General features: G+C 40.9%; 1 protein-coding gene across 1 annotated transcript in view; it reads left to right on the top strand.

Annotated features, from left to right (window-relative positions):
- The window catches only part of TENM2 (teneurin transmembrane protein 2), a 526,850-nt gene that overhangs the window by 27,776 nt on the left and 478,775 nt on the right, over positions 1 to 20,299 (top strand). The gene's annotated exons all lie outside the window — the stretch shown is intronic.

The raw sequence follows: 20,299 nt of genomic DNA, 5'->3' as shown, positions 1-20,299 counted from the left end.
CTGTAAATGCAAGAGAAGGGAGGTTTTTGGCACTTGGAGCAAAAGATGTAAAAACAAAAAAAATTACAAGGGAGCAGTCAAACAGAAAAGAGAGCAATTAAAGAGACAAAAAGTCCCCTTAGCTGCCTTTTGGGTACTTTTTTGATCTTTTCACCAAGGAATTAGTAGCTTTTAATTTTCCCCACCTCAGCTTAAAAGAGTGCTGGCAGGAAAGAAATTAACATTATGGGAAGGCTGCTTTGGATTAAAAAGCAAATGTAGGTGAGACTATCAGGCAGCTATCAGACTCCGTGAACACAGGCCTGCTTGCCCAACTCAGTGGCCAGGTTATTGCTGGGCAACAAAAGTCCCCAATCTAGAAGCAGTGGCTTTCCTTAGCCTTATTTCTAATAATCAGATGCATGCCTCCATTTGGCTTGATATTTTCTATGATCATCTGACAACTTGCTGCTTCTGTCACTTAAAAGTGGGGAAGGGGTTGTTTAATTTTCAAAGCACAGTGCATCCGAATTTGAGTGAAAGCTCAGGTCCTTGTTCTCACTGTGGAAGATGAAACATTGATCGGCTTCAACTAGAAACAGGCTATTTTTTCTCTGTCTTTTGTTTTTGTTTGTTTCTTTTTTCCTCCTTCACCCAGGAGGGTTGTGTTCAGAGCACACACCGGGTTCAGCCCACCTAGCAAGTCCAAGGAGAAGGGGTCATGTTCGTCTGGGAGATGGTAAGGGCCAGGCCTGGGCAGTGAGGGGCAGGAGTGAGCCGTGTTTGTGGACAATCACTGGATGCTGCAGGGCAGACCCACACGGCACTGGCGGCAGATCTCACCATTGGGAACCAGAGTACAAGATTTCAGAAAGAAGGGTTTCTGAACCCCGGTTTAACAAGCCCTCTACAGCACCAGTTGCAATCCCCAGGAAACTCGTTAATGCAGTTAGATGCCACAGCAGTGTGCACTTAAGACAGGGAAGAAGTGCAGCTGCTCTTCAGCTCCATGGATGCCAAAGCAGCTCCTCTGTTCATTAGCCCAGCCTCTTCCTCTATACTGACCTTATGGAGATGCTGCTGGCCTTCTGAGAACTAGAAGAGGCAAGCTTCCAAATCATTGTGTTGTTTTTAACATTACGAAACCATCAACCAGTATCTGAAGCGTTCTTTACCTACCAAGAAATCACTTGGTCCTGCTGAGGAACCACACAGATGGTGTGGGAGCCCCAGGCTCCCACCCAAGGTGTGTGTCTCTCCCCAGGGGGGCACCCCAAGGTGGCAAGAAGTCCCCCAGAGGGACTTGACCAAGGCCTTGGTCAAGTTTAGAGGTGCAGTGTACCCAAATTCTAACCTGGAATATATGGAGTATCAGTCAATGTTTGTGACTAAATAAGAGGGAGATTGAGGGATGCTTGGAAGTCACTGAGTCAAGCAGGAGGCAAAGCTAAATGGTCCATCTATTGGTAACCTTGTGAAATTTTTTGCAATGAAATTAGGTTTAATTTAATTGAGAAAAATGGACAAGGACCTGGCAGTGTCATAGTTGCAGCATCAATTGTAACCATGGGTGCTAGAGTCACTGTCTAATTCAAATTCTGACTTTGTCATTTACGAGCTTTTAAACTTTGGAAAAATTCCTTCATCTCTGCAGCCTTAGTTTACTCTTTTGTAAAATGGGGGAAAAAATATTGATGGTCGGAAGAGGTTTTGTTGTTTTGGGGGGTAAAGAAATAAATAGAACAATGTGTGTGAATATGATTAACACAGAGCCTAGTTCATAGAATGTATGCAGTGAAAGCTCAATGCTTGCTGCTGCTTCTCCTCCTCCTTCTCCTCTTCTGTGATTAAATTATTTAAAGCAGGAATAATGATTTTTATAGAAATCATCCACCCTTTCATTTTAGGCTAAGTAGCATACTACAGTCATGTGAACCTTAATTGTGATCACACATACAGGCGTAAGCGGAAAGATGACATAGTTCCTGCCTTCTGGGTGTTTACATTCCTAGTAGTCTCTGCTCACCTGCTTTTAACCTTCTCCAGGATAATGAGTTATGTGACTTTTGGGTGCCAGATACATAAAACCATGTTTTCCTGTCAGCCAGCCAGTGACTATAAGAATTCACACATTTGCATTTGTCATTGTAATTCTTTTGTTCCAAAAAGAGGTGAAAGAAAGGTTAAAAGGAATGTCATCCATTGGAAAGAAATATCAAAATGTGTACCCTTATCTCATCAGAAACTCACACAGAATTAAGAGTTTGTGTTATTTGGGTTTCAATTTAAGGTAAAGAATCAAAAATACCAGCGACAAATGATTTGTGACTCCTACTCAATTTATTCAACTCCAAATGATTTCAATAAATCTGGGAATTCATCTATATCCTGTTGAATTAAGGGGTTTTTTTTGAATAATTCTCTAAATATGCTTAATCTTCATTAATGCAGCTCTGCATGGTATTCTGAGCCAAACTGAACTAACAGGAAAATTTTTTACATTTCTAATTCTTAAAATAGACAAAATTTCTTTTTTTTCCTACTACACAGTCTGCCAAGGCATGTATGTATAGAGATGTGATGTACATGTAGAGTTTTTCTCTCTCATTCGCCTATCCTGTTTTATCCCAGCGCACCCTCATTTCTGGATATCACATGATGTGATTTAATGTGGTCACTGTGTTTTCTTTATTTCTTCTCTTTTTCCTCAGTGCCACAGGAAGATAAATCAACGATCTATTAATATATACTTCATTTGGGGAAGCTGTTTTAAGGAAGTTTCTTTCTTCCCTTTTTTTCCCTCCTTGCTCATGTAGCTAATGAAACAATATGCATTTCAATTCCAAGGCTCCCTGGATTCAGACCTAGAGAGTAGCTAACACACAATTGATTTCTAGTCCCGCAGGAAAAGGGGAAGCAGTAGAGAAATCAGATGGATTGATCGCTGAGATACAGGCCCTGTGGGATGCTTCGCTATCATCCATGTCTTGAATGTATGTGCAATCCCTTCATCAATAGAAAAATCCCCAGGATAGGAGCTTCATAGAGTCCAGATGGCAGTTCAAGCCCACAGGTGTGTTAGCCTGTAGTTCGTCCCTCTTCGGGTCTACCCTGCCATAATAAACTGCCAAATTTACAAATTCAGAGTTTAGAAACTGGCAAATCAGAGGTAGAAATGTTGAGCAGTGGTGCTGACATTTCCTAAGAAAGCATTAGACGAGGGATTGCAAGCTTAAATATCCGCAAGTACCTTGTAGGTTGGTGTGAGACAGTAAGTGTTAAATAACTTCTGTCCATCCCTCAGGATAGCACCTGCCTACTTACTTCATGTTATAAAGCATGCTGTGGAGTGGGGGAAAAATAGTCCAACAAAATGTATTTATGGGTTATCTTTATCCTACAACCTGCTATTTGTGACCCCTGAATTAATCCTACTCCTCATTTTACAGAAGAAGAAACTCAAAACATGAGAAATGAAACCTCGTTGCCCAATGTGTCACACTCAGAATTTTCCAAAGTGTTCACATTTTTTTTTTTTTGTCTCTGACGCCATGACCAAATGCCACGCTTGGAGTTCAACTTCTAATTTTGGAAAACCAGCCTCTAATGCCTCAGGTACCAAGCCTCTGTAGAATGCTATTGTTTATACTATTAGACAGGATTCTCTCTCTCACAAGTGGCAGAGGCTGAACTCCAACTGGCTTTGGCAAAAACTAAAGGTGAATTCATCACCTCATGACTGAGAAGAGTAAGAAAATTCTAGCTAACAGAGTGACTGGACCTCTGTTCATCTCCTGGCTTGGTTTTCTCTGTTGGCCTTGTTCTTTTTTTTTTTTTTTTTTTATACTTTAAGTTCTAGGGTACATGTGCATAACATGCAGGTTTGTTACATATGTATACTTGTGCCATGTTGGTGTGCTGCACCCATCAACTCGTCAGCACCCATCAATTCGTCATTTATATCAGGTATAACTCCCAATGCAATCCCTCCCCCCTCCCCCCTCCCCATGATAGGCCCCGATGTGTGATGTTCCCCTTCCCGAGTCCAAGTGATGTCATTGTTCAGTTCCCACCTATGAGTGAGAACATGCGGTGTTTGGTTTTCTCTTCTTGTGATAGTTTGCTAAGAATGATGGTTTCCAGCTGCATCCATGTCTCACACCAGTTAGAATGGCAATCATTAAAAAGTCAGGAAACAACAGGTGCTGGAGAGGATATGGAGAAATAGGAACACTTTTACACTGTTGGTGGGATTGTAAACTAGTTCAACCATTATGGAAAACTGTATGGCGATTCCTCAAGGATCTAGAACTAGATGTACCATATGACCCGGCCTTGTTCTTAAGAAGACTCTCCATTTGTAATGACAAGATAAGTTCCAGTATGCCTTCGCTTACATATATACCTGTTTAAAAACCCAACCAAATTGTCCTAGAGCTTCTCTTTCTTAATGGATACAAACAACACACTCCTAAGATTGAATCTCATTGGATAACTTAGGTCATGTGCCCTTTCCTAAACCAATGGCTGTGGCCAGGAGAAAGGAATAAACTGATTGACCAGGCGGTGGAAATGCCCCACTGAACCTCCTGGCCTGGAAATAAGGAGAAAAGATTGAGACCTTGTTCCAAAAGAAGGGGATGGGAATCAGGCAGCCAAAAGCAATAATTACCAATCATGCTTCCACTTCACACTCTGTTTGTTCAGAGCCTGTCTTTACCACCCAGGAGCTTTAACTTAGGGCATAGGGGTTTGGACTTTGTTGGGCCACATCTCAGAGCTCCCTGAACCTATCAGAAGGCACATACTAGGAACTGATACAACTTTCAGTGACTCAAATGCAAAAAGTTAACCCCTTATAGAATTCTAGGTTTCTCCACTTTTCTTCATTCTTCTTTAACATGTGTTACTAAGCACTTACTAAAATACTAGTCACTTTGCTATGTATTAAGCACTTAAATACCAGACACTTGAAAACATGCTTTATTTTATTCATACAACAATCTTGCAAAGCAGAGATGATTATCCCCAGGGGGCAGATAGGGAGCATCTGCTGTTGTTCAAGGTTCTAAACTGTTCCAAGGAGCCATGAGATGCCACACTTAGGAGAGGGGGGACTGGGAGAATCCAAAGGGTAGATCACAAGGCCAAGCCCTGGTCTCCACCAGAGCACTTCTTTTGTTGGTCTTACATTTTTAAGTTTTGAGTACTAATTTTTCTAAAGGCATTGATAGTTACATTCTTTTTGTGAAAATCACTTAGCAAGTAATTAAGTTATTTTACTGCTCAGTACTCATACAATTGCAAATAAAAGAACTCTGACTTAACCTCGAAAAAATTAAAAAAAAAAAAAAAAAAAGGAAATGTATTGACTGAGATGATAGAAAGGTCCAGGCCTGGCTGAATCCAGAGTTTCATGTTCTGGGCTTCCTTCTACTCAAGGAGGGTTCCATTCTTTGACTCCATGTGGAAACATGATGGAAATCTATCATGCTTTCCCTTCTCGCTTTGTTCACAGCCCGCCTTTCCCACCTGGAAGCTCCAGGTATCCATCCTATCTTCTATCAATCTCAGCAGAGAAAAGGCTTTCCTTTTCCAGTGATTCCAACAAACACCCTGTCACTGAGTCTTATTAGATCTTTTTGACCTAGCCTGCACATCATGACTGTCCCTGACCTCTGTGGCCAGAGAAGTACCACACTTTTTGGGCCATGGTGGAATCGGGTGTTCACCTGTGCAGCTGGGAATGGAGACAACCCTCAGGAATCACATGGGTTGGGAGTGTGAGTGAGTCACCCCGCTAAAGGAAAACTGGAGGATTGTTGGTGAAGGTGGAAGGTGGTAGATGAGAGTCCACTTGCCCACCACCACTGTGGTAAAGCTGAGACCATAGCATAGATCTTTAATTTCAAATGAATGCTATTTCTAATGCTTCATGTTACTTCTCTTTTGTCCTTGATATGCCTTTAAAAATAACAGCTATTAAGTTTTTGCTGAATTCTTTTTATTTTACCATTGGCAATCGGTGGTGGATGGGTGGCCCAAGGAGTTTTCTTTTTGCCAGAAGTGGGTGGGATTGTTTTTATTTACTACACTATTTGAGAAGCCACATGCATAGCTGTTAGAGACCCTACTTTTGACAACAGATAATGGGTTCAGATCCTGATTGTTATTGAATGACTTTGTGTGACTTTGGGCCAATTGCCTTACTCCAGTTCCCTCCTCATAGGATTTTTGTGAGGATCAATTGAAAGCATATGATGTATAAAATGGTCTTAGCACAGTTGCTAGCTCCTAGTATTGCTTTTCTCTTCCTTAACTTGATTTACTACCAAGGATTATTTAAATTACAGAATTCCTTAAAACATGGGATGCATAGATTAATTGACAGTAAAGGAATCTGTGAAAACATTTCTTCAATTAAATCTATTGCATAAAGCCAACAGACACATGAAAAAATGCTCGTCATCACTCGCCATCAGAGAAATGCAAATCAAAACCACAATGAGATACCATCTCACACCAGTTAGAATGGCAATCATTAAGAAGTCAGGAAACAATAGATGTTGGAGAGGATGTGGAGAAATAGGAACACTTTTACACTGTTGGTGGGACTGTAAACTAGTTCAACCATTATGGAAAACAGTATGGCGATTCCTCAAGGATCTAGAACTAGATGTACCATATGACCCAGCCATCCCACTACTGGGTATATACCCAAAGGATTATAAATTACTCTACTACAAAGACACATGCACACGTATGTTTATTGCGGCACTATTCACAATAGCAAAGACTTGGAATCAACCCAAATGTCCATCTGTGACAGACTGGATTAAGAAAATGTGGCACATATACACCATGGAATACTATGCAGCCATCAAAAAGGATGAGTTTGCGTCCTTTGTAGGGACATGGATGCAGCTGGAAACCATCATTCTTAGCAAACTATCACAAGAAGAGAAAACCAAACACCGCATGTTCTCACTCATAGGTGGGAACTGAACAATGAGATCACTTGGACTCGGGAAGGGGAACATCACACACTGGGGCCTATCATGGGGAGGGGGGAGGAGGGAGGGATTGCATTGGGGAGTTATACATGATATAAACGTTATGCACATGTACCCTAGAACTTAAAGTATAATAAAAAAATAAATAAATAAATAAATAAAAAGAAAAAAACGCCTGATTTACAACTCATTGTTGTGGTAAAAGTGTCATTAGTAATTGTTGGCAGCATATACAAGCCACAGTGAAACGCCAAAGAAGATCTCAGAAATAAGGAAAATATCTCAGTCCTCTGAGAGTCGAAGAGGTAAAACTCATCATATAATGGGTCTTCAATAGCACTTTTCTTATATACATGTATTAATTAGGCAATGCAAGCTGTGGTAACAGAAAAACTTAGATTTCCAGTGACTTAACTTAGATGAAAAATGTATCTCTCACTCTCACCATGGTCCAATGGCTAAAGGTCCAGTCTTCTTTGTTATTATTCAGAGCTCTTCCTTAGATCATCAGCTTCCTCTCCATTCAGCCATGGCAAAGTCACCCTTGTTTCTCAATTACTGAGCCAAGAAGCGACTTATGTCACTCCTTTCCATTAATGATCAAGTAGCCCTTCCTAGATGCAGGTACTGGGAAATTGAGTCCTCATAGCAACTCTTCACAATGACAGGTAGGAATTACAAAATCTTTGCGGGTCAAGCTGACCACACCTACTGCAGCTCTACCCTGCTAGACCTACTGCACAGTCCTGTGATCTATGAATCTATGAGCATCTTGAGAAGAACCACTGTGTCTTACTTAGCATTGCCTCCAATGGCCAGCATAGTACCTGGTTCATACATGTTTTCTAATTGAACAAAAGTATTAATTTAAAAAAAAACAAAAACTCACAGATAATCAGGCTAGGCCTCCAAAATAATTTCTAGGCAAAAATATGCAACCAATTGAAATCTATATTTTTCTTTTCTTGGTCTCTGTCCAACTTGTCTATTATGGAAGTAAAAGTAGGATAATGTAACCCTAATAAGCACCTGACAAGAGGACTCCTAAGTAAGAGCAACCCATTGTTGGGAGCCAGAACCAGTTGTAGGTCAGTAGCTGCTTCACCCTCATCCCAATTTCTGGCTTATTTACAAAGTTAAACTCAATTCGTTCCTCAGCTTGTCTGGATGAGGAGCCGGAGGTAATCCTGGACAGGTGGAACAGGCAGAGTCCAGCGTTTCTTCTCTGGATCGCCCAGCCAAGTTTGGCTGCTTCCGGTCCATGGGTCTGTCCTCTTGCAGGTTGGGTGGACGCTTTGAATGTCCTGTGATTACTGATTATTATAGCATCCACATAAAGTCATTTGGGTTGGTTTTCTTTGCCGTTTATTTGATTGTGATGTTTAGATTCCAGCCAGCTTCCTCTAATAAACCACCTTAGTGTGTGCTTTCATTCGTTTATTTTCAGAGCCAACAACATTCTTTGGTACTAAAGGTAGTTTAGAGAAGTACTTGAGAATGTACTATCTGCGGTCAGACTGCCTTAGTTCAAATCCTCGCCCAGCTTACCAGCAAAATGAAATGGGACTTTAATAAGAGTTCCTTCTCTAGCAGGTTTTTATTTAAAAATAGTACTCAGCACAGAGCTGGAGACATAATATGTACTTAATAAATGTTAACCAGCATCATTTTTATTGTCATTATTCAATTTTCATACTTGACAATTTTAAACAGGAGTAGATCCCATTATAGTTTACAGATAAAGAAATGACATCAAGACAGTTGAGTTTCCCATTGCCTGGTTTCTTGATTTAACCTCTATCTCAGTTCTTTGAGTGTACTTTTTGTTATTAACAGACAAAATAAAAAGCGGACTTTTTTTTTTAAAGATATGATGAAGCCATGCCTGGCTTTGATTCCTGCACAGAGCCTCCGCAGTGCGATTTCTCTGCATGGATTGATGGCAGAATACGGTCTGTTTCTAAGACTGTTTAAAGCAGGGCACAAAAGAAATCACACTGGCTGAGTCCACAGCTGGCAAAATGGGAGAGACTAAGCTGGTGAAAGAAGCTGTTAATACAGACCAGAAAATTTTTAAGCTAAAAAAAGGAACATGCCCACTGAAAGTCGGAAAGCAAAAGTTTTATTTGGGTAAAGCGATGTTCGACTCTGCATGATTCCTACTTAGAAAATGCACACGCTTGCCTTCTCCAACTGCCAGAACATCATTTTTTAACACAGAGGAACCAAAATAGAGAGAGGAATAATGGGCTTTCAGATAGTCCATGCCCAAAAGCAAACCTAGAAACATAAACGTTGCAGTGTCTGGACCCTTCAGCGTATAAAACAGGGAACTGTTCTCAACACCCCTCCGTCTCAGAGGTGCCTCCGCCATCTTGCACCGTTTCTGTGGGAACTAATATTATCAGCAAGATAGACTCCAACAGAGACATGATGTTGTGGAAAGAGGAGGCGCTCAGTTTCCAAGTCACGTTTTGGCATTCCTTTCTCTAACCTTCTCGCCATAGGATCCCTGAAAAGACCTTTGCCCTAAGCCCCCAGGTGGCAATATTCCCATGGGGCAAACACTCTGAAAACAAGGCTTCTCCATCAAATCCTTTCTATATCGAACACAAAATGTTTCTCTATCACTGGCAGGGTAGGCATTCAGTGACCACATTGATTTTTCCTTATTTGTAATCCAGTAAAAAATATCTTTGCCTTTCATTTTTCACCCCCACCCCCAGAATATGACTCAAAAATCTCATGGCCATGCATGCCTCTGTCAGAGGTTTCTATTTCTCTGTATCTCAATAGCTGCCCACAAGAATGTATTTGGCTTGGATTGTAAACCCCAAGTGTGTAAGCATAGAGTCTTGGTAATATTCTTAGAATTTATCTAGCAAAGCACCATGCCTTCAATAAAAGATCTCGAGTGATGTTTTAGCTATTATATTTCAGATTTTTGTGTACTTTTAATTTCTCTCATACATTGTAAACTCCTAAAAACAGAAACTATTTTATATGTATATGCATGTGTGTATTTTTATAATCTGTGTATCTTATGTATAATGTAATACACATACACCTTACATATTGAAATATGTAAATATTCCACAGAATGGATAGCAAAGTGCTTTACATATAGTAAATTCTTGTGTGTGTGTGTGTGTGTGTGTGTGTATATATATATATATATAGTGCTTAAGAAAGTTTGGAATGAGTGGGCTAGAATTAAAAACAAAATGTATCTAGATTTCCAATTGCTTTTGAAACATCAGAGAGCCTCACCACTGGGCCACATCCCCATGTGTCTCAGAGTCATGTGGAGTGCAAAGGCAGTTGACTCTTCAGATGGAACATCTGAAAATACATTTTCCAGAGAGCCATCATCCCCACTCTCCATACTCCATCCACTCTCTCATCATCCCCACTCACCTCCAGTAGTGAGGAAGAGTGTCACTTGCCATTTACAAGATCAAGCTTGAAGTATTGTTTTTCTTATGGTAAAGAGGAGAGTAAACTATTTATTATTCCTATGTCTCTATCAAAAATGGACAAGTGAAAAGCAGGTCAAGACAGATGCAATTTCACATAGCTGACCTTGCTCATTTATGGGATCTTCCTAAGCCCTCTAGGCAAATAAATCTGCAAACCGTGCCTTAAGTAAATCATAACAGCCCTGAGCCTTCATTACAGCTTGTTCCCAGCTCACAATTTTCCTTTGAGGAAAAATATGGTTATGGCCATGATGATGTCTTTACAACCTACGCAGGATCAGCCATTGCCTTTGACTTGCAGGTCATTCTATGTAGCCTGGGACAGCTTGAGGATGAAGGCAGAGCCTGGTGGCACATGTTGGGAGGAGATTCTTTCTGCTCAGGGCCCATTTCCCTATTATTGTTTGTAGCACAGGTGCGGAAAGATATTTGGAACATATCCCAACTAGAAGCATGCATCAGGAGATGTGATGGTCACGTGTGGCTCCAGGGGGTTGCTCGAGACTTGAAGACAACGTGTTCTGTCCACCTCACTGACTATAATAGCTCCTTGGGAGCCACAAAGAGCAGTTGTATACATCCTTAAGTTTAAGGACTTCCTCCAGAGCTAGTGTTTCACACAGTAGAACACAATAGCTCCCTGGGAACAGTTACCAGAGGTCAGATAAATCTGCATGGAGGTCTTACTGCCTTTTTTGAAAAATGGAAAGAAAAAAAAAAGGTGACTCAGTTTTTACCCCAGGAGGTATTATTCTGTTAACAGGCATTTACATGATAATATCGGTGTCAGCATGTGCAATGTTATGAAAAGAGTTTTGCTCTAGGTCCAGTAACATTTTCAGGGTTTCTGCAGCTGCCTGTCCCTCTGAGCTTTCCGTCCCTGACTGAGCTTTCCAATTTGTCTCATTCTTCCTTCTGCCCATCCTGCTACACACGAAGTATGCCAGAGAAGGAAATCTTTTCTTTTTGTACTCACACTTCCTGGATTCCCCAGGACCATTAGTAAATTATGAGTTCCTACTGGCTTTAGGTAGTTAGTGCAAGCTGGGCTTTGAGATCAAGAGAAAACCAAGTTCAAATCTGAACTCTACTACTTCCTACTGTATGATCTTGAGCAAATGATTTAACATCTCTGAGCTTCTATTTTCTCATCTGTGGCTCATGCCTGTAACCCTAGCATTTTGGGAGGCCGAGGAAGGAGGATCGCTTGAGCCCAGGAGTTCGAGACCAGCCTGGGCAACATGGTGAAACCCCATCTCCACCAAAAAATGCAAAAATTAGCCAGTCATGGTGGCACAGGCCTGTAGTCCCAGCTACTCAGAAGGCTGAGGCAGGAGGATCACTTGAGCCCAAGAGGTTGAGGCTACAGTGAGCCATGATTGTGTCACTGCACTCCAGCCTGGGTGACAGAGCAAAATCCTGTCTCAAAAAAAGAAAGAAGCACCAAGACGTGAGCAAGCATGGCCAACTAGAGTACAAAGCATTATATTGCAGCATAGCAAACTTTCTATTAGTCTTCACTTTCACTTCTGTATGCACCTTTCTGCATGCTTGGAGAGAAATATTAGAAAAATGTTAATAAGCCCCAAATTTGAGAAGTAAGAATAGAGAAATGATAGACAGTGAGGAATATCGCTTAGGGCTCCTCTCTCTCCCCAACAATTATTATTCCTGAATATTTAAATTCTATTTCTATCCACCTATTTAATTGAAGAATATATTACAGTAGCTATGTCGCCCACCAGTCCACTCAGAACCCAGATAAAATCCAAAGCTGCGTCTACAAACACACACTACACAAATGCTACAGGTGGTACACGTTTGCCAAATAAAACACTTGTTTGAGAAAAATAAACATTTACTTTGGGCATGACAAATTACACATGTTTATTTCAAAGCTGTGGCTTCTGCTGGTGAACCTGAAAGGGAAATAAGTTGTTTTGGTTCTGGCAGCTTAGGCAGAAAGGGGTTAGCAGAGTCAAGTCATCAGTAGTAATTCCTCTACTAGGAAAATGTTAGGGAAAAATTACATTTGTGATGGCTTCTTTACAATATGCATTTGCTATGAACATGGTTGGCAATGACTCAGTAGGTATTTGCTGATTCCCTCTGTGTTCTGGTTGCTGAAGTTGATGTGGGCATACACGACAAGGGTCAAATTCGTGGGATAAAGAGTAAGATTTGGAAGAGTTTGAAGGAAAGAGAAAGAAGTGGGCAACTGTCTTGGGGACATGTTTCACATGAAAGATGAGTAGGAGTCATCCTACTTGGATGATTCTTGGCACAAAGTTAGAAACACTGTGGAAAAGAAAAAGCTACAAGGTCCTTGAAAGATAACTGGTGCAGGGAAGGGACATTTAGGCAAAGTAATGCTAATGGGAACTTAAAGCACGTTACTAATGCAATATGGTTTCCTGGATTGCATCCTGGGACAGAAAAACCTGATGAAACCTACAGGTTAGTTACTAGTAATGTGCTGATGTTAATTTCTTTCTTTTCACAAATATACTGTGGTTAGGTAAGAGGTTAACACTGGGGAGACTGAGAGAAAGTTTCTAGTGAACTCACTGGATTATTTTTATAACTTTTCTATACTCTAAAATTAGTCCAAAATAAAATTTTATTTTACAAATAAAATCAGGAATGAGGAATACTAAGTAGAGCAATTCATTAAACTTACCTGAAATTGGGGTAGATGAGTGAAAATTACAGCTGAGATTGAGAGAAGGATTGGTGTCAGATTAGAGAGTGACCTGAATGCCAGGCTGGAGAATCCTCACCCTTAGGGAGGTGTTTTTGTTTTGTTTTTTAAGCAAAGTAGTAATCTCACTGAAGTATGGTTGTAGAAGGATTAATGTGGTCAAAATGTGCAGGAAGCACAGGTAAGAAATAGAGATTCCCACAGGTGGACAAATGAGGAAGTTCTTTTGCAGGAAAGTGTTTTGGGGAAAGATTATATTTATGCTTGCTTTTCCCCCTAACATTCTGAGAATTCAGTAATGGTGATATGTAAAATCAGATCTATTCTATCAACTCAGTGATTTGAGGCTTCTAAATGGATTTTGGAAAAGATGTTAAAGGAGAAATTCACATTAAATTATGTTAGATTTTGCAAGGGAATGACCCAGAGAAGACCCATCTAAGGACCTCCCTATGGTAGAAATCTAGAGTGAGGATTGCAAAGGAGAGAAAAAAGTCTTGAAGGCAATGGAGAATGCAAGGTGGAGGAGCCTTGTGAAGCACCAGGAAGGTACATTGCTCTCAAAAGTAAAAGAAAGAAAGAATTAAAAAAAAAAAAAATCATGTGAACAATATTGTTAAATGCAGCAAAACAGTATACATCAAGGCAAACAGTAGCCATACATATATAATCAGGTAGGTAACTAATGACTATCAAGAGAACTGTGTCACTGAAGTGATGAAGACAAACCAGATTTTCCAAACGTTGAGAAGACTTTGAGGCAATGTGCATAAGATATTACTTCTTTAGAAATAAGGAGAGAAATAAGATGACAAATGATGGAGATACCTCTATGAGTAAGAATGCATTCTGTTCTTCTTGTTGCTATTTTATTACTATTTTTAAAGACAGAGTAGGTGGTTTTGGTGAAAGCAAAGGGGAAAGAAGTAGGAGACTATGGATGCTAGAGAAAGTAATGGAAAGGAAGCAGTGACCTCCAGAAATTAGAGAGATAGAAACAAGGGCGCCTACAAAGGAGTTGGTTTTGTCTCCACTCACACCACCATCTTGTCTTCTCCTCTGGCACCATGGTGGCCTCCTACCTAATCTAGTCATATCTACTCTTGATCCTCTTGATATATGCTTCACAGTTCAATTAGAATCTTATCATGTGTTATCCTGCCTGTGACCCAAAAAAGTCTTTCATGCAATTGTTCTTTGAATCAAGATCAAAATCCTACAAGGGGCTACATGATCTACTCTGCAGCTTTATCTCAATCTTCTCTCCATGTTCTCTGGTTCCAGATGCACTGATTTGCTCTCTATTTCTTCAAATTGCTGTGGGTCTTTGCACATACTGCTTACTCTTCCTTGCTCTTCCGTCTGTACCTTCATGTACTCAACTTGCAGCAATGAACTCAGTTAATATTAATACCTGAGTGATGCTTTTCATGATATCCCTAAGTCAATTCTCCCATTTATACACTCTTGTCAGCATCTTTCTTACATTTATCACAGTTCATTTGGTGTGCATGTGTGTGTGTGTGTGTGTGTACAGAATTATTTGATAAATGTTTGTCTCTCCCACAGAGTTGGGAGTGGCTCATGGCTGTGGGGATGCCATACCTTCTTCGTAGGAGATTGCCTTAACATTCTTCATAGGTTGGTAGTAGCAACTCCAATATGAAAGTGCACATCTTTTGGGAGTTGCTATTAACATGGGCTGTCCAGGTTCAAGTGTTTTTGTAGCCTCTCTGGAATTCTCTCTAGCTGGCTTTCAAAGTCCTGATGCAGTATGAGTTAGGCATGTCCTCCTTGAGGATAGTTATTTTTTCTTATTCTTTCCTCCTTCATACTGTCAACATGGCATTTGTCAATATTGGAGTGATAGCTCTATGCTCTACAGGAGCCAAGCATGGATCCACTCTCCGGTTTGTTACAATCCCCTCTTGAATACCATCCAGATAAGTTATTAATGGTAATAAGGAAGTGGAATCTCTGCTTGCTAGTAATCTTAGCCTAACATTGACAGTCATTTGACCATTTTGCTGAGATGAGGACTTAGCAATTGTTGACATGCAGAAATATGCACTCAATGTTGTCACATCTGCTGATTTTTGAGCCAGATTCATCCCAAGGTCCTTCAGTCTGACACCTCGGTGTGTGGGAGGTGTCACATGGTCCCTGGAGTCCTGACCTCGTATTTCTTTCAGCATCCCACTTAAAGCTTCCTTGCATTAACTAGGACCCATTCTAAATGGCATCCCCATTAATGAGCGGAAGTATTTGTCCCCTTTAACTGAACAGCTCTTAGAAGCAATTAGCATTTAGGGAACTTCTTGTTTAGAAATAATGTCTTCATCAAACTACCCATTATGGACTAATTTGAAACTGGAAGATAGATGCTCATTTTCCTGTGGTAGCACCTGCAAGCATTTGTGGCAGTGGGGCTAATAGCAGCACTATTGTAAGTCATTGTATTTCCATCGCAGTGTGTGTGGTGGGTAAATAGAAACCCCTTCGACATGTAAGCATTTCTGAGGACAAAAAATACGTTCCTTTCAAATTGTGCTATTTACCTGTCATTACAGATCTGAAGGTTGAGAATGCTTCTCATGTTACAATTAATTCTCTCATTGCCTTTGAGATCACTGCCTTTTGGCCAGTGTCTAGGAAATGAAGAGGGATGCTATATGTGAGAAATGAGTCCTCTGTCAGAAAAGGAAAGGAGAGAAAACTTGTTGCTGACTGATAGCTGCAGGAAAAGAAGTCTTTTGAATTAGTTTAAGGGGAAAATATGGATCTAACACAATGTGTTTATGACTCCATCAAAGTTGCATGTGCTTGAATTGGTTCATCCTGACCAATGGGTGGCTCTGGCACCATTTTGATAATATGGATAATAATAACAAGAAATTTTAGTAAGTGATTATTAAATTCCAGAAACTATGCAAAGTGCGTTTCATAATCTTTTTCAATGCCTCATCCTGATAATCCTCTTTACTGATGACAAAATGATGCTTAAGGTTCCATTTATTCAAGTTTACTCAGCTAGAAAGTGGAAGAGCTGGGATTCGCATCCAGGCAAGCTAACTGCAGGCCAGAGTCTTGACACCCCTACCACACAGATGTCAGCTTTACCGGCACTGAAAGTGAAGGCCTCCTGCTCCCCTGCCCCCATCACCATCAGCTTTCTATAATTTAAAGATTCCAAGTGGGTCACTGCTTTGGAAAAGCCCTTGTTAAACAACAAAGAAGCCACTGCTAGCCCCCTATTCGCCACTCCAATCAGCCCACAGCAGAGAATGAGTTCCTGATGAATTAGGACAAGAGGAAGAAGATGAGAACCTCCAACTATGTAGAGGCAGGCACCGTACCAGGCATTTCACACCACTCTTTAGGGAGGAAGGCTGACGGGACCAGAGTATACTGAAAAGGGACTGTGCAGTTCGAGGAAAGCCCCTTCTGTGGGTGGCATTGACTGACATAGGGCTGAAGCACTCAAAGGAGTAAGACAGAGCGGGCGTAGTATTCCAACAGATCGCAGACTCTGCACTTTTGCCTAGGGCCGGCCCTGCTTCAAAGTGAAACTTCCACAGGAAAACTAAATAAAGGAAAGAAAAGCCAAACAGAACAAATTCCCATTTAGTCAGCTTTTACTGTCCTCGGAGGCTCTGTGTTTATGCTAGATCTTAATTATGCTGCTTGTCAAAGACACACTAAACTCCACTGTGCTTGAGGGAGCTATTTTATCTTTTTATCTTTACAGTCAGAAAAGGACTTAGTATGCTGAACCCTACCCTTGATGAGCTTCAAACCTGGAATAAAAGAACAATTCTCTCTCTTCTGCCCAATTGTCCCCACCTCTGCACTGCTGTCCGTGAACACCTAATCAGGAGACTTTGGTGGGGTTAGGAACAGTCAGCACCCAGGTGGCCTGGGGCAAAACTGTAATGTCCAAGGGGACTGCATGGGCTTCCCGTGTTCAAGCCCTTATAGTGACCCTCCTGCCCCAGGACCCATGCATCTGCCCTCCAACCCTCCCTCTGCAGGGCTCATGACCCAGACATTCTGGAGAGGCACTCAGCTGTATCTCCCAGCAGGGTAAGTGGGAGAGCCTCCCTCTGGGTGTGTAAATGCAGGGGAGAGGGTGTACTTGAGATTTTAAATGCACAATAATGTGCATTAAACAACTTCAAATCACACAGTGAAGAAGTTATTCCATTTCCAACTCTCTTTAATCCTTCAGATGAAATCGGGGAGAACATCTCTGGTTGAGTGTTTTTGTAATCTTCCTTTCTTTTCACTGCATTTATTTCGGCCTTTGCTTTCTATTTATGGCAGATACTTTCACTTTTCTGGTGGTGACATAAATGTCTTTTAAAATAAATGCATCTACTTGGGGGAAAATCAAATTTGCTTAAAGAAAAAATATTACATAAATAATAAAGGTACATGACAAAATGAAAACTGTGAGAAATACAAGGACTAACTTTTAAAAAAGCTCTAATTAAGATGCCTTGTGTTAGGGTTCACTCTGACTAAACCTGTGAACTGATAGATGTTCATGCAGCTCTCCTCCCAGACATGCCTGTGTTTAGAGGGTCTTGAAAACTGTGGCAAATCCTTAACAGAGTGGTAAGTTAGGTCTAATAACCATTTCAGGTCCCTAAAGGCAAGATCAAAAGAAGGATATTTTGTGTTGGGCATGTCTATCCCCAGTCTAAACACATAATCTATGATGATCGTAGTTTGATCATCAGTTTTCAGACTTATGGGAGATGTTGGCTTTGTACCAAAATTCAGATACCCGGGGCCCATCTCCAGAAATTCTGTTTTAGTAGGCCTGGGGTAAGCTCTAGGGGTATGTGTTTTGCTAACTATCCCATATCATAGATAAGCACCCCCAAATGAGAATCACTGACGGACTTTGGTCAGTGTTACCACTCAGTGTTGCATGCAGATCCAAAATGAGGAAAGGTATGTGATTGCACCTTGAAAATATGAGGATAACAGATCTGGCTGGACAATCCATTGGAGGTCGTTTTTATCTGCACAATATGCATGCATTTGTTTCTATGCACAAAGTAATCCCTGAAAAATTGGCTCTTACAGAATGCCACAGATATCAACTAGGAATTTTCCTGGTTCCTGTTAGAGGCAAGTCTTGAGTTGGGTTTTATTTAACAGATCAGAGGAACATCTTGGTCCCTGTAGTAGTAGCTCCGTAGTCCTTCTCTTTGCCAAGCTTCATGATGTCGTTTACTTCAGGTCTCTGAGAAAACCAATGGAAGTCTGTCATGGAACACCCAAGACCAGATGTGATATGATTCATTTCTAATCACTGGCATTATCCAGGTGACTTGCTCAAGCCTAGCTTACACAGAGTTCCCTTTCAGCATAGACGTTTCCTAACTAGCATTACCCTGCCATACCCAAAGCCTTGTGAAAATATTTTCAGCAGTTAACAAGCAGAGCCTGCAGTTATAATATGCTCATTAGGCCGCATGTTAGTTTTCAAGTCTTGCAGCACGCATAATCTGCTACTTGATTTCCACTGAATTTCAGTTCTGTTGGGCATCAGCAGAGGAGTGCTGGCAGCCCCGTGGGCTTTGCCAAGGGCTGCCGTCTTTATGTGTGTTTTCCACAAGGCCATGCTGACTGTAAAATAGCACACCTACCCTATTTGAATCTCCAGTCTCTCTTTGTCTGAGCGTCCCTTCAATTATCCCAGAGCCTTTCTTGATTCCCTGGTGGAGAAACTCCTTCAGGAACCACACTAATTTTAGAAGACAATGCAAAAGATATACCCAGTAGTCCCAGTAGACGAATAGGCTGATTTCTGGAATTTATTAGATCTTCCTTTGTTCTAGACTTCACTTCTACATTTCAAAACCACTGCCTTAAAAAAAAAATGCTCTCATTCCAAATTACAGTTTTCGAATAAAGGTCTTTGACCATAGAAGTACAGTACTTTTTCCCTATACTTTGAACATGCTGTACTTGAAAATATATATATATATATATAAAATCCCCAGGGTCAAAGTGTTCCAATACTGTGCGAGCTGAGAATATTTTGGCAATTTCACATTAGTAAACAAATGTTTCTGGCTGCTGAAGGCATAATTTATTTTTATTACTTTTTAAAAATTTCTTGGTGACTGATTATGAGGGGCAGCATTTATTTATTCCTTGATCAATAAGTCGGTGCCCAGCATACACCTGGCAGAGTGTTAGGCTTTGAAAGTACAGAGATATATCATACCTGTTCCATATCCTGATGGAGCTAACAGTCAGTGGAGAATGCCAACCCTCTAAACAGATAAATACAATGGACAAGATGAGTGGTATTGTTGGAGCTATGAACAGAAGGCTACAGGATGGAGAGAATGGAGCTAGTACAAAGAGTTCACAGATAAACAAAGTCCCATGTTGGAGGAGACTCAAGAAGAGTTGGAATTGAGTTGAATTCAATTTGGGGACAGGAAACCAGAGATCCAAGGAAGCAAGAGTGAAGGAAGGAAGGTTAGAACCAAATATTGGCAGGGGCAGGGGATATGCCTCCTGAGAGATGGCCAGAAATGCAGAATGCAGGCTTATATTTGATTTGTATGTATGGACTGGTAGATATATGACACTTGGGTACACTAGCCTGGTTGAGAGAGCTGGGTGGGGCTAAAAGGCAGAGAATGGGTAATTCAGTGGTAAAACCAGATCACAGGAAGCGTCTTAGTCCATTTGTGTTGCTATAACAAAACATGTACGCACACATACGCAAACACACACACACACACACACACACTGGGTAATTTATAAGAACAGAAATTTATTCTCTGAGAGTTCTGGAGGCTGAGAAGTCCAAGATCAATGTGCTGGTAGGTTTAGTATCTGATGAAGGCTCATTCCCCATAGATGGCACCATATCAGGTGTCCTCACGTGGTGGAAGACCTGAAGTGCAAAAGGAACAAACAGCTCTCTTATATCTCTTTTATGAAGTCATTAATCCATTCATGAGGGCAGAGCCTTCATGGCCTAATCACCTCTTAAAGGCCCCACCTCTGAATACTGTTGCATTGGGAAATAAGTTTCAACACAAATCGGAGAGGAGACACAGACATTCAAAATATAGCAGTAAGTAAGGGACCCT

The sequence above is a fragment of the Trachypithecus francoisi genome, unplaced genomic scaffold (assembly GCF_009764315.1).
Source record: "Trachypithecus francoisi isolate TF-2019V2 unplaced genomic scaffold, Tfra_2.0 Lachesis_group2, whole genome shotgun sequence".
NCBI classification, from domain to species: Eukaryota; Metazoa; Chordata; class Mammalia; order Primates; family Cercopithecidae; genus Trachypithecus; species Trachypithecus francoisi.
The sequence above is the reverse complement of the archived record's forward strand: the minus strand, read 5'-3'. Positions and strand labels throughout refer to the sequence as shown.